The sequence below is a fragment of the Desmodus rotundus genome, chromosome 13 (genome assembly GCF_022682495.2).
Source record: "Desmodus rotundus isolate HL8 chromosome 13, HLdesRot8A.1, whole genome shotgun sequence".
In the NCBI taxonomy this organism is placed as follows: Eukaryota; Metazoa; Chordata; class Mammalia; order Chiroptera; family Phyllostomidae; genus Desmodus; species Desmodus rotundus.
In genome coordinates, this window is record NC_071399.1 from 18722642 (window position 1) to 18734167 (window position 11526).

General features: G+C 41.3%; 1 pseudogene; it reads left to right on the top strand.

The window, feature by feature from the left end:
* Positions 1-9578: 9578 nt before the first annotated feature.
* LOC112306689 (pleckstrin homology domain-containing family F member 2-like) lies at positions 9579-10224 on the top strand (annotated as a pseudogene).
* Positions 10225-11526: the final 1302 nt, after the last annotated feature.

Genomic DNA, 11526 nt, shown 5'->3' on the forward strand with positions numbered 1-11526 from the left:
TAAAATTCTTGTTGAGCTTAACACTTGAAAACTTATTTTATGCTTTGAGCATTGAAGATCTTGACATTCTATGGCCTGAACTTGACTAAATGTGCCCTATTGCTTTCCTACACCAACCTTCTGAGTATCTGGCCACACTTGAGGAAAATTGCCATCCTTTTTAAAGTAATTAAAGTGCAATTACAAAGTGCATATAATTTAGCAAATTAAGCATATCTATTTTCCATAACAGCAGACTGACTAAACAAAACATACCAAAAACATAGCATGATTCCGACTCAATGAAATGTTAATAGAAATCTCATCTATCACATTTTTAACGGTTACCTTTCACCATGCCATTATCCATTTATCACTCTCTCTTTGTTTATACACACTTCCTTGTGTTCACAAACTTGTCACACTCTTTTCAGGTTGTAGGATTAATTTTCCTCCTTCTTTTAAATGGGGAAGGAGTTGGTGCAAACTTATCAGTAAAATAAAATAAAACAATGTTTTCAAACAATTTGTATGCTTCACTGAATTGCAATTGATTTAACGTTCCCTATATCTCTCCTCTTTGCTGCCATACTCTTTTTTTAAGTATATTTTATTGACATGCTATTACAGGTGTCCCATTATTTTTCTCCCCTTTATTCCCCTGCACCCTGCATGCACCCCCTCCCACCAGCATCCCCGCCTTAGTTCATGCCCATGGGTCATACATATAAGTTCTTTGGCTTCTCCATTTCCCTTACTGTTCTTAAGCTTCCCCCATCTATTCTGTACCTACCAATTATGCTGCCACTCTTTCAAAGAGTGTTCCTCAAGAGCTGCCCCAGTGCATCTCAGTAATGTCTCACCCAAAGGTCACCAGTGAGTACATAACTGACATTCAATGATCTCTTTATAATACCCACCCTACTTGACCTTCAGATTTTGATATGAATGACCACTCCTTTATTATGAAACTCTCTACTCCCTTGGCTTTTATAACAGACATCTCCTTGCCTAACACCCCTCCCACCTTACCTTCATTGGTTAACAGCCTTGCACTCAGTGAGACAAATGAGGGATCAATGAATACCCCACTTCCAGAGGTAAGCTCAATCTCTACTTTTCATGCTGGTGCTCAGTTTAGAAACCCAAGCCTAACACAACCGGCCTATGGAGCTCTGGCCGGAGGGATCTGTTCAAGAATTGCAATGTTGCAATGTCAAGCCAATGAAATGCAAGATTGATAGGCATTGGGGGGTAAGAAATTACCGTACAAATAGAACCACTAGAGGAAAGGCCTTGGCTGTACATGGTGAGCAGTCCAGAACTGCTATAGCCATTTCCCCAGCAGCCTAGTGATAAACCCAACACTCAGAAGAGGGCATTTCTGGGAGAATCAGAAGGAAATGGAGCTGAATTTATCACTGGATTTGTGTCTACTTATGTCTGGATTGGCTGTTGTTGTTGCTGCTGTTGTTATATGAGCAGATAAATCCAGTTTCTTATTGTGGTCATTCTGACTTTGACTGATAACTGTAGCTGAAAGCATCATAAGTAACATGATTTCCACAACAGTGTTCTCTTCATCCTCCTTTTACCCAAATAATTCTTTCTAACATGTCTTATTCTAGTCCCTCTCTCCCATCTATCCCCAAACTATGGTACGTCACAGCATTCTGTTCTTGGACTTCTTTCTCTATTCCCTTTCCTTAGCTTCAACTTTCACCTACTTTCAAGACTCCAAAATCAGTAACACCAGCCAAGACTTTTCTTCTGAGCTTAAGACAAAGATTTTCAATTATTTCCTGTATGTCTTCATGTTCAGTGTTCCATCGTGGGTGACCTGAAGCTCTCTAACACTCCATGAGAGCTTTTTCCCAACCACTCTTTCCATGTGTTTCATAGCCTGGTAATATGGCATCACCATGACCTATATCCGAAACCAGACGCTTTGTTCACCTCCTTGGCTGCTCCCTGTCCCTTATCCCAGTCATCACAAGGTCCTGCCAATTCTAACCTCATAAATATCTCCTCCTTCTTTGTAAGGTACCTCCTCATTGGGCTAGTTTACTACCTCACAATTTTTTATCTGAACTTTCCTCCCTCCAGTCCATCCTCCACAGTTCTACCAGTTATTCCTCCCAAATACAGATCCACACGAAAGTGTAAAATGTGACTTTCTTGCTTAAATTATGCAATAGCTTCCCATTACCTGTGGAATAAAGCTTATACAACTGAGCTACCTCTATAAAGCCTCTCCCAACTATATCAGAGCTTACCTATTCAATCTTAACTTCAATCACTCCCTAAAGATTATGTCTATCCTTCGTATCCCCCAAATAAACACAAGCTGGTATGTTTCTATCCTGTGCCTCTCATTTCCCTCTGCCTTGAATACTCTTCCCCTGTTTCTAAAGCTGGTGTCTTCCCGCTTGACTTTCAAGGTCCAGGTACTACATCATCCACGCTAGAAGAGCTTTCTGACCACCCAGGCAAATGTTACTATTCCCTCAGCTTTTGTAACTCTAGGAGCATAACTATAATACAATGCAACATTTGCTATGATAAATTAATGTTTATTTATAAATGCTACACCATGGCTAGTTTATTATTTCCCAAGGCTATGAATCAAGGCTTTTGATTTTTAACTAGTTAAGAACTACTATACCCTCAGACACATAGTGGATGATTAAAAAATTGTTTTTCAATTGAAAGAATGGAAACAAAGAAAATCACAGGATTAGTGGTTAGCTATGATGTAACCTCCTTGGATTCAGTGTCTCAAGTTGTAAAATGAAACAAGTTTAGATAAACCTATGTGTTTCTTCCTGCTCTAAAAACATTCCATGATTTTATGAAAACGTTACTAGGAGCAACCCAGGGATTCTATCATAATGTAATAACCAAATATTAAATTTCATAAACTACATTCTGGTCAATCCAGTATAAATTCAAAGATAAGAGATTTTTTCTTTCCTTTTCTAAAATGTGTTCTCCAGTTGCTGGATGAAATGCGTTAGTCTGGAAAGAAGCCAATACTAGGCTTAGAGAAGAGTTAAAAGCCAACAGAGACATTATTTTTAATTATATTAAAAGCATCTTATAAGTTTCCCATCAGCTGTCCCATAATTTCTCTCCATTAATCTTTAAAGGACAAGTGTTTTCAGTTTGGTCTATTGTGGCTAAATCGGGATATAGGATGTGTCTTCCTCTCTTCAAGCCTTGTCAATCTCAGACACACACATACACGCGTATGCAGGCATACACACACATTCATCCAAAAAAAGAAAAAAAGACGGGATTTGAAATAAAAAGGTAATTTGATGCAAGGGGAAAATAAAGGTGGGTGAGTGTACATCTGTAGGACATTTGTGGGGCAAGGGATTCAAGTCAATGATGAATGATGATCATAAGAACTGAAATGAGCTAAATATTTCTTCTCTGGGGCCAGACACAGGGGATGGGTAGCACTGTCAGGCTGAAAAGTGAAGTCATAAGGTCTAATTCTGGGTCCACCATTAACATAGCCTGTGACCTTGATTAAGTCAATTATTCTCTAGGATCTGTTCTTGGGCCAGGTTAGCCACTCAAAGTCTACCTATTATTACACGGTGGTTCCTCCCAGAGGTGACTTCCACTGACTTCACTATTAATATTATGCCCTTGATTTTTATGAAAGGCCAGTATAAGAAACAATAACATAAATTATTCTGATTGTAATTATTCTAACAATGTGAATTACTCTACTTCTAACGTAAGTATAAATCTGTATATGACATGAGAAGGCACAAGATATTTATTTCCTTGTTATGAAATTTTACATTAAAAAGTCTCGTTGAATTTAAGTGCAGAAAAACTGGCTCCTCTTCACTGAACTTACCACAGCAGTTATATGTTAATACATCTCATATTTTCCCTGCTACAGAATACCCAAAGCCTCCTTTTTCTTTTCTTTTCACTTTAATTCTAATTATTAAAAATACAGCTTTACTATATGTATAATTCTGCAACTCAAAATTAATTATTTCAATGTTTTAATATATGCTCCTCAAGTTTTCTGCTGGGTAATTTTTTTTATCCAGTTGAAATCATACTATACAGGCACTTTTGTGTGCCCCCTAATTTTTACATAACATTATATTAGCATTTACTCATATCATTAGCAAATGTCATTATTAGTAGAAAGCCCAAATTAATGTATAGTCAAAACAGCCTCCATGGAGAGCATTATGCTCTTTCCTCTTTCCTCTAGTCCCATTGCTACTGTAGACATCTTTTATTGTAATGTCAAATCACAATTAAAATTATATTAAATTAAAGCAGCCTTTTAAATCTCCTAATTGCAACTATTATTCTATTTTTGTTTCTTCTAATACATGCACAAAGATATCTTGAGAGAAAATATAAAACGTATTTATTTCCATTATGATTGGAAAGTACTTAAAGACTTAAGTACTTTAAGTCTTTATAGTTTTTTTTAATTTAAGTGAGCAATAAAGAAACAACCCAAACAGAAAGAAATCACTGTCAGAAATATATAAATAAAAGCATGACGATTCATTTCACTTGACTTCTGAATGAATCCACAGGGACTCCTCAGGACGACCACTTTCTTTCTTTTCTAAGTGTTACAAGCCATCTATTTAATATCCTGTTGTGGGAATTTTCTCTCTTGCGTATGACTTGTGAAGTCTTTCTTAGCCTTCCTTTTGTTTATCTTTACTCTCCTGCTTTTTAATTTCCTTGAAATCACTTAGAGTGGTTGTCCAGTCACAGAATGAAGCCCTTTGGTTACCTTTAAGAGAAATCAGCCTTCTTGATTAACAAAACAAAACCTGTTTGCGCTCATTTGGCAAAAAAAAAAAAAAAAAAAAATTACTAATAGTATCTATTAAATGGGGCTGTGGAGTCTCCATGTTAACCTGTACGTCATACATATTGCACTCATAGACAATGAATGGAGATGTGTTTTGGGAGGTGAGTAATGCCCACTGGCAGCGATTTTAAGTCATTATCTCTCAGTTTAAGGCCATAGTCAGGCTAGCTAGTCCTTGCCAAGCTAATAAAACAGCCTGGGCATAAAGCAGGGACCCAGTACTGATGGACTGAGTGGGTTCCAGGCAAGTAGAAAAGCCCAAGAGTAACAGGATAGGCAAGAGGCCAAAAACCGAAGACAGAACACAGCCATAGGTGGCTTCTAATGTAGCTAACTGCCATGGAGACTTATGTGAGACCTCCAAAGAAGGCTTCAAGGTCATACTATTTTTATGCTTAAATAGTGTCAGAAAATTTACCCAAAGCTTGAAACTAAGGCCGAAAAGGTGGGTGGCACGTCCTTTCAACATTACAGGAGGGCGAAGGCCTCCCAAGGATTGCCTCGGGGAATGTATTTAGTTTGTCGCATTTTTTACTACAGATTAAAATTTTGATATTTGCTTGGTTAGAAATACAAAAACTTTCTGTCTGGTAGAAGAGATAATATGAAAGATTTATGGCTTGCTTGATATCAAACAAATTTATATTTAACTCTGCAATCTTACCCTAATATTTTCGTGTTAAATTACACATAAATACCTTTAGTTTCTTAAATGCTCCTCAAAGTGGTCATAATATCTCGCTCATTCACTGACTAATGAATTATTTAATAAAAACAAAAATCTAAGTCCTCCCCACCCAATTCCATTTGGCCCAGTTCTTCTCCCCGAAACATTTCTGGGATGCCCTGTGACTTGTTCTTATTTCCACCAGTGGGTCCCGTGTGGCCCGTCAGCAGAGTCTGCACGAGAACCTGCTTCTCAGCGGTAGAGCACCCCAGTTCACCCCTAGCCATCTCGGAATCGGCCATGTCAGTGACTGTTCATCTCCATCCCATGTTGCCACAAGTATGCACATGGGTTCAACCGTCAACTTCCAACATGGAGCTGAGGTCAGGCTGTTACGTCGCATATGAGAAGTTTTGGCTGGAAGCTGGAAGAAGGCAGAAGGGAGTTGGGACTGGCACACTGGTGCGCGCACACACACACACACACACACACACACACCACTTGCAGAACCTTTCTCTTGTGCCCCCGCCTCCCAAGATGCCAACACGAGGCAACCAGCACCTCCCCTCAGGAGACCAGGGTCCCTCGGCCACTCCTTCCAGCTCAGAGACCCCACTACCAGCCAAGCAGCGGCCCCTCCTCAGAGGTCTGAGTTTCTTCTCCTTGGGGCTCCTCCTTCAGAAATTTAAATGCTAGCTATTCCAACCTCTTCTGATTGTTCCCTGAGCCCTAGAAGCGATAAGTGCTTCTGTGGCTACCTCTGTGCAACCCTTTTAATCACCCAGTTAACAGCATTTTGCCTGATTAATAACCTTTTCGTTCAGTTCTCTCGTTCAAGTAATGGGTGTGGTTCTGCCTCCTGACTGGCTCCTGACTCACACAATGGCAGAGCCGGGATTCACACCCAAGATAGGGTTGGCAGCCAAAGCTCTGGGCTCACCACCACCCAGAGGAAAGAAAAACACCAATAAGAGTAAGGCACGCTTCCCTTCCCCTGTCATCATAGGCCAGCATCCTCTCACACATCATCTCAGAGATGCTATTTTACCCCTGAGGAAGACAGCCTTTGACCTAACCACATAGAGTGATTCAGCTTCTCCTTATCTCCTTTCCAGCCAAGGATCTGGGCTTTAACTTTACAAAACCTATAGAGTGTTTTTCCAAAACAAAAGAACTGTTGCCCCCAAAGGTGCAATCCAGCCTCCAGCTCTAACAATGCAAGGAACATTCACATTTTGAAAAGAAAGCTGTTGTTTTTCTTGGGTTTCACATATCTCAGGGCTAATTCATTAGGGAAGCTCAAGGTCAAAGCATTTTCTTCTCAAGAGCCTCTTCAAGGGAAATACACTTTTAAGCACAAGGTGTCAGGTAAGTGGGACAACTTGAAGTGAGGCTACAGAGATCAAGCCCCCCACCTCACCCAGGCTCCCACCAAAGCAAACACCAAAGGTCACAGTGGTTTTACCTGGAATATTTACTCAATTCATTAAAGCTGCTTTCACAGCAAGTAACAGAAATAAAATTAATAATTCAAGCCAGCTTAAGCAAAAAATTAAATTTGGTTATTTGAATTCAGTGGTGTATCACAGAACCGCAGGGCAGATTTGCATGCTGCCTGCCCGAGGAGAGGATGAGAACTTGAAACTAGGAAGGCATCCTGACGCCTCTTTCCCACCTCCCTGGCCTGGTTTTTGTCAATTCTCTCTCCTCACCAGCTTCATCTGCTCTGACAGCACACCTCTGCGCTCACCTAAGTAAGCTTGCTCCTGAGCAAGTCCCTGGAGACACTAAATCGCTCTCTGAGTCCTAGCTCAGGGGCCCAACTCCTGGTCCAGCCAATTTCATGGAAGTCAGGTTCACGTTTTACAAAGTAGGGAACCAAGTTCTTCATCTGGGGAGGCAGCGAGCAGAGAAGGAGCGATCATTAGTTCGCTTAATGCCCCCCCACGAGGTTTCTACTAGGAAGACATTCAGCGGTTATCTGTTATTCCATTTTATGGCAGATACTCATTTTCAGAAAAAAAATTATTCACTAAACATCGTCTGCTATAATCCTCTGAATGCTTAAAGAAAATTAAATTTCTAACTAACACGGGAGTCCTTGATACAGACACCTTGCTTCAAAAATTAAAGAAGGACAAGCAGACAGCATAATGGAGGAGGAAAAATTCACTAAGGCATTAGGTACCCTGTGGGCATAATAAATGTTAAGCCAGATTTATTATTATAATAATGTGTACAATAGCAAGGTCTCAACAAGCAAAGATAGTATGATCGTAATGTTTATTCTATACAATAAGGTAAAGAGCTTTGGGTAAGGGGAAAGGTAGGGGCATGATGTTTATGTCCTTGCTGAGAAACCCACTTGGGGCTCTGAGCAAGCAGAGACCCAGCCCCTGTGGGCTGCTCCCAAGGCCTAACCCAGGGCACAGAGTGACCCCCAACCCGAGGGGCCTTTGTGAGCAGGGAGCTTCTTTGGCCCCCACTCCTAAGAGAGTGTGTTCTTCATGCCAACTGCTTTCACTACCAGCCTATGACTGTCCACTCTGCCTTTACTCCCTCTCAGCCTCACACGCCTGGGGGGGGGGGGTAGGTAGGCACTGCTCCATCACAGGGAAGGCCTGGTCTGCTCTGGTGAAGTGACCCTCCTCCCCACATACCACGCCCACTTCAGTGAGGAAATCTGGCAGCCCCTCTCTGAGTCCACAGGTGCAGTCTGGAACCATCTGCCCCCCTGTTGTCCTAGCCTAAGTCACATCTTCTCAGCTCCTAACTCAGGGTTGTCTCATGACTCACCTGTTTCACCCTGGGTGAACACCTGAACTAGTTCCCTTCCTCTAGGCTTCTCCCGTTAGGGGCAGGGGCAGTGAGAGGCAAAGGTATCAGTAATGAAGATTCAGAGACACATCAGACTGGGAGGGCCTGCAAGGGCCTAAACTGGGGTCCTAGCCCACCAATTCATTTTCATGCCAAGTCAGCATCTCTCCAAGTTAACAGCCAAAGAGGCCAGGCCTGGACATTTCATTATGGGGAAAAAATTGATGATAGATCAATTGATTGATTGATGCATTATATACATCACACACATACTGATGTGTATGCAGCTGTGTATACTTTTTAAGAGGTCTGCAAAATTCTGGTGGTATGAACTCTGTTACCCTCCAGAAGAAGAGCCATTTCTGTCTATCCTGTTTTTAAGTCAACAGCACAGGATTATATTAGTGAAAGCCTGGGGCCTCACACCAAAAGAAGCAAAAAAGACAGAATAGTCAAAATATATAAAAATAATAACTTTCATGTGTGCATTTTTACTGAATACCAGGCACTCTGCTTAGGGTCTTATTTAATTCCTTCATTTACTCCTCACACCCTAATTGATGGTTCTGCTCTGCATCTGATAGATGAGGAAATGAAAGTTTAACATCAAAGTACTTGCAGGCGCACAGGGCCAGGCAGGTGGAGGGAGGGCTTCCGATTTCTGTCTGTGCTCTCAGCTTACCCAAGTCTTTCCCACCAAATCAGGGACAGGGGAAATGAGCCTGAGGACAGCCATCTCCTTTGTGAATGTCACCTCCCTGACGTTCTGAAGGGTGGGCAGATGTGGCAGACCACCCACTGCGCCTCTAGCATTTCATCCACAGGCAACAGACGTGTCCCACTCCCCACCTGTGACCCTCACCATCCACCATCTCAAGAGAGAGAAGGACATGAGTGAGAGGGTGAGAAGGAGCAAGACCACCTCTGTAACCAACACTGCCACAATGAGGGCTTCTAAGGAGGCCAAAAGCACTCTCCGTGACAAGTCTCCGGTGTCTTCATTTACAAAGGGTTAAATAATTCTATTAAGGAGATTAGCTTTGTCTAAACATTGATTAATTTGGTGCTCATGCCTGGTCCTTCCTGCACCCAGTGTGTGGAAGGCAGCGGGCCCATGACCATGCAGAGGAGAGGACAGAGGCGGGTGAGTCACCTGCAAGCAGCTGGCTGGCCACACACCCTGGGAGGCCAGGAGGCCAGGTTGGGGAGCAGGCCGACTCAGGGCCTGACTATTAGCAGAAGATGGCGGATCGCTTGGCAAACAGTGAAGCAAATACTAGACATAGCGAAGGAGTACTGATTAAGTTGTGCAGAAAAAGAGCGCAAAGCAAGGCAGTTTTTCTTATTTAATGATATACTTGTATATAGCAATGTTGTCATCCAGAAGAAAAAATGTAACAAACATCACATTACTCTGGTGGAAAATGTCCCTCACCGATGTGGGAGACTAGGAATGGATGACTTATCAAGACACCAACTAAATCATTTGCAGTGTGTGCTGCCACTGCGAAATCTGATTGGGCGAATCCCATAAATAAACGGGTTACTGACTTACTTTCCAGAATCGGTGAACAAGCTGCCTTTGGTTCCTGACTCTGAGGCTCCTCTATGCGTGTGTTGTCTGAAAGCAAAATTCACACCTCTTCATCATCGTCACCTTTGCCACCAACGTTGCTTTGCTGTCTGCGGGCCCTACTCTGAAAAGAGCTTTCTTCTTCCCAGCCAGTCCTCCAAGCCTGTGTGGACTGGTGACTTCTGCTATGACCTGCTTTCTACTGGGGACATGGCCACGTGCCAGCCTACTGGACCGGACTCTTACAGTCAGTGATCGAAGTCTCCTTTAAATGATGCATCAGGTGATGATGGCAATGACGACAGCAGGGACTAAGGACATTCTGAAATATTTAACTAGGTGTGACTATCAGCGAAGTCAGCTGTGGGGGGAATGTAAAGTTCTGAGCTCTCAATTTTGCTCTAGCCACGATATTCGCTTGAGAAACTTTTCAACTATGTGCCTTAATATTCTCTATAGAAAATAGGTCTTGTTTTCATTCCCCTCAACCCCACCACAGCCGCCATCCCCCACTCTTCTACAGGGGTAGTCTATTGAAAACATAGCAGATAAATTTTTGGTTTCTTACTGTTTAATTTTAGATTATTTTCTTAGAAGATTGGGAAAAGGTATTTATTTAACAGATCATGTACTACATTGTTGTTTATTATATGCTCTGTTATATGAAAAAACTGAAAGCAAAGAATGATGGAAAGGGAGTATAATGTGGTTAGTTTATAATATTACTAGCTTTTTTAATCTTTTTTTAAAATCCTCACCCAAAAATATGTTCATTGATTTTACAGAGAGAGAGGGAGGAAGAGAAAGAAAAAAAAAACGATGTGAGAGAGAAACATTGATGTGAGCGAGAAACATCAATCGGTTGCCCCCACTACACTCCCTCAGCTGTAGGTCATACCTGCAACCTGGGCATGTGCCCTGACTGGGAATCAAACCCACAACCTTTTGGTCTACAGGATGACGCTCCAACCGACTGACCCACCCAGCCAGGGCTTATTAGTTTTTTCTAACCATTCTATCTAATGGTTAAGACACCAGTAACAAAAATACGTGATTTAGAAATTCTTTGGCTTTTTCACATACCAAGTGGTGCCTTATCATAATAGCATTGTTACATGAAATAACCCCCCCACCTTCTCACGTTTTTATTTATTTTTTTAAACATTGCTATTGTTTATTGACAGTGTATAATCTCACAATTGTTTTCATTTAAGTGTTTGGGAATTATTTTTACTCACTTGAAAATGTTGAAATTGAAATACATTATCTTTTATTTATTTTTAAAATTAATTAATTTATTTTTATTCAGTTACAATTGGCTGCATTTTCTCCCCTTCCCTCCACCCCACCCCACCCCAGCCAGTCCCACCTCCCTCCCCCACCTCTACCCTCCCCCTTGATTTTGTTTGAGGTGATAAAATGAGTGTTTATGAATGGGTATAATTAGAAAATTCTTGTCATCTGACAGCAACAAATAACTAAATTTAGAGGTTTTTCATATCAATAGATTTCCATAAAGTAGTTATTATTATATTTTTATGTTTTAGAAGTACCAGATTATAATTATCAAATATAAACTTTAAATTAATAGTAGGTCATTATTAGAAATTTGGCTTG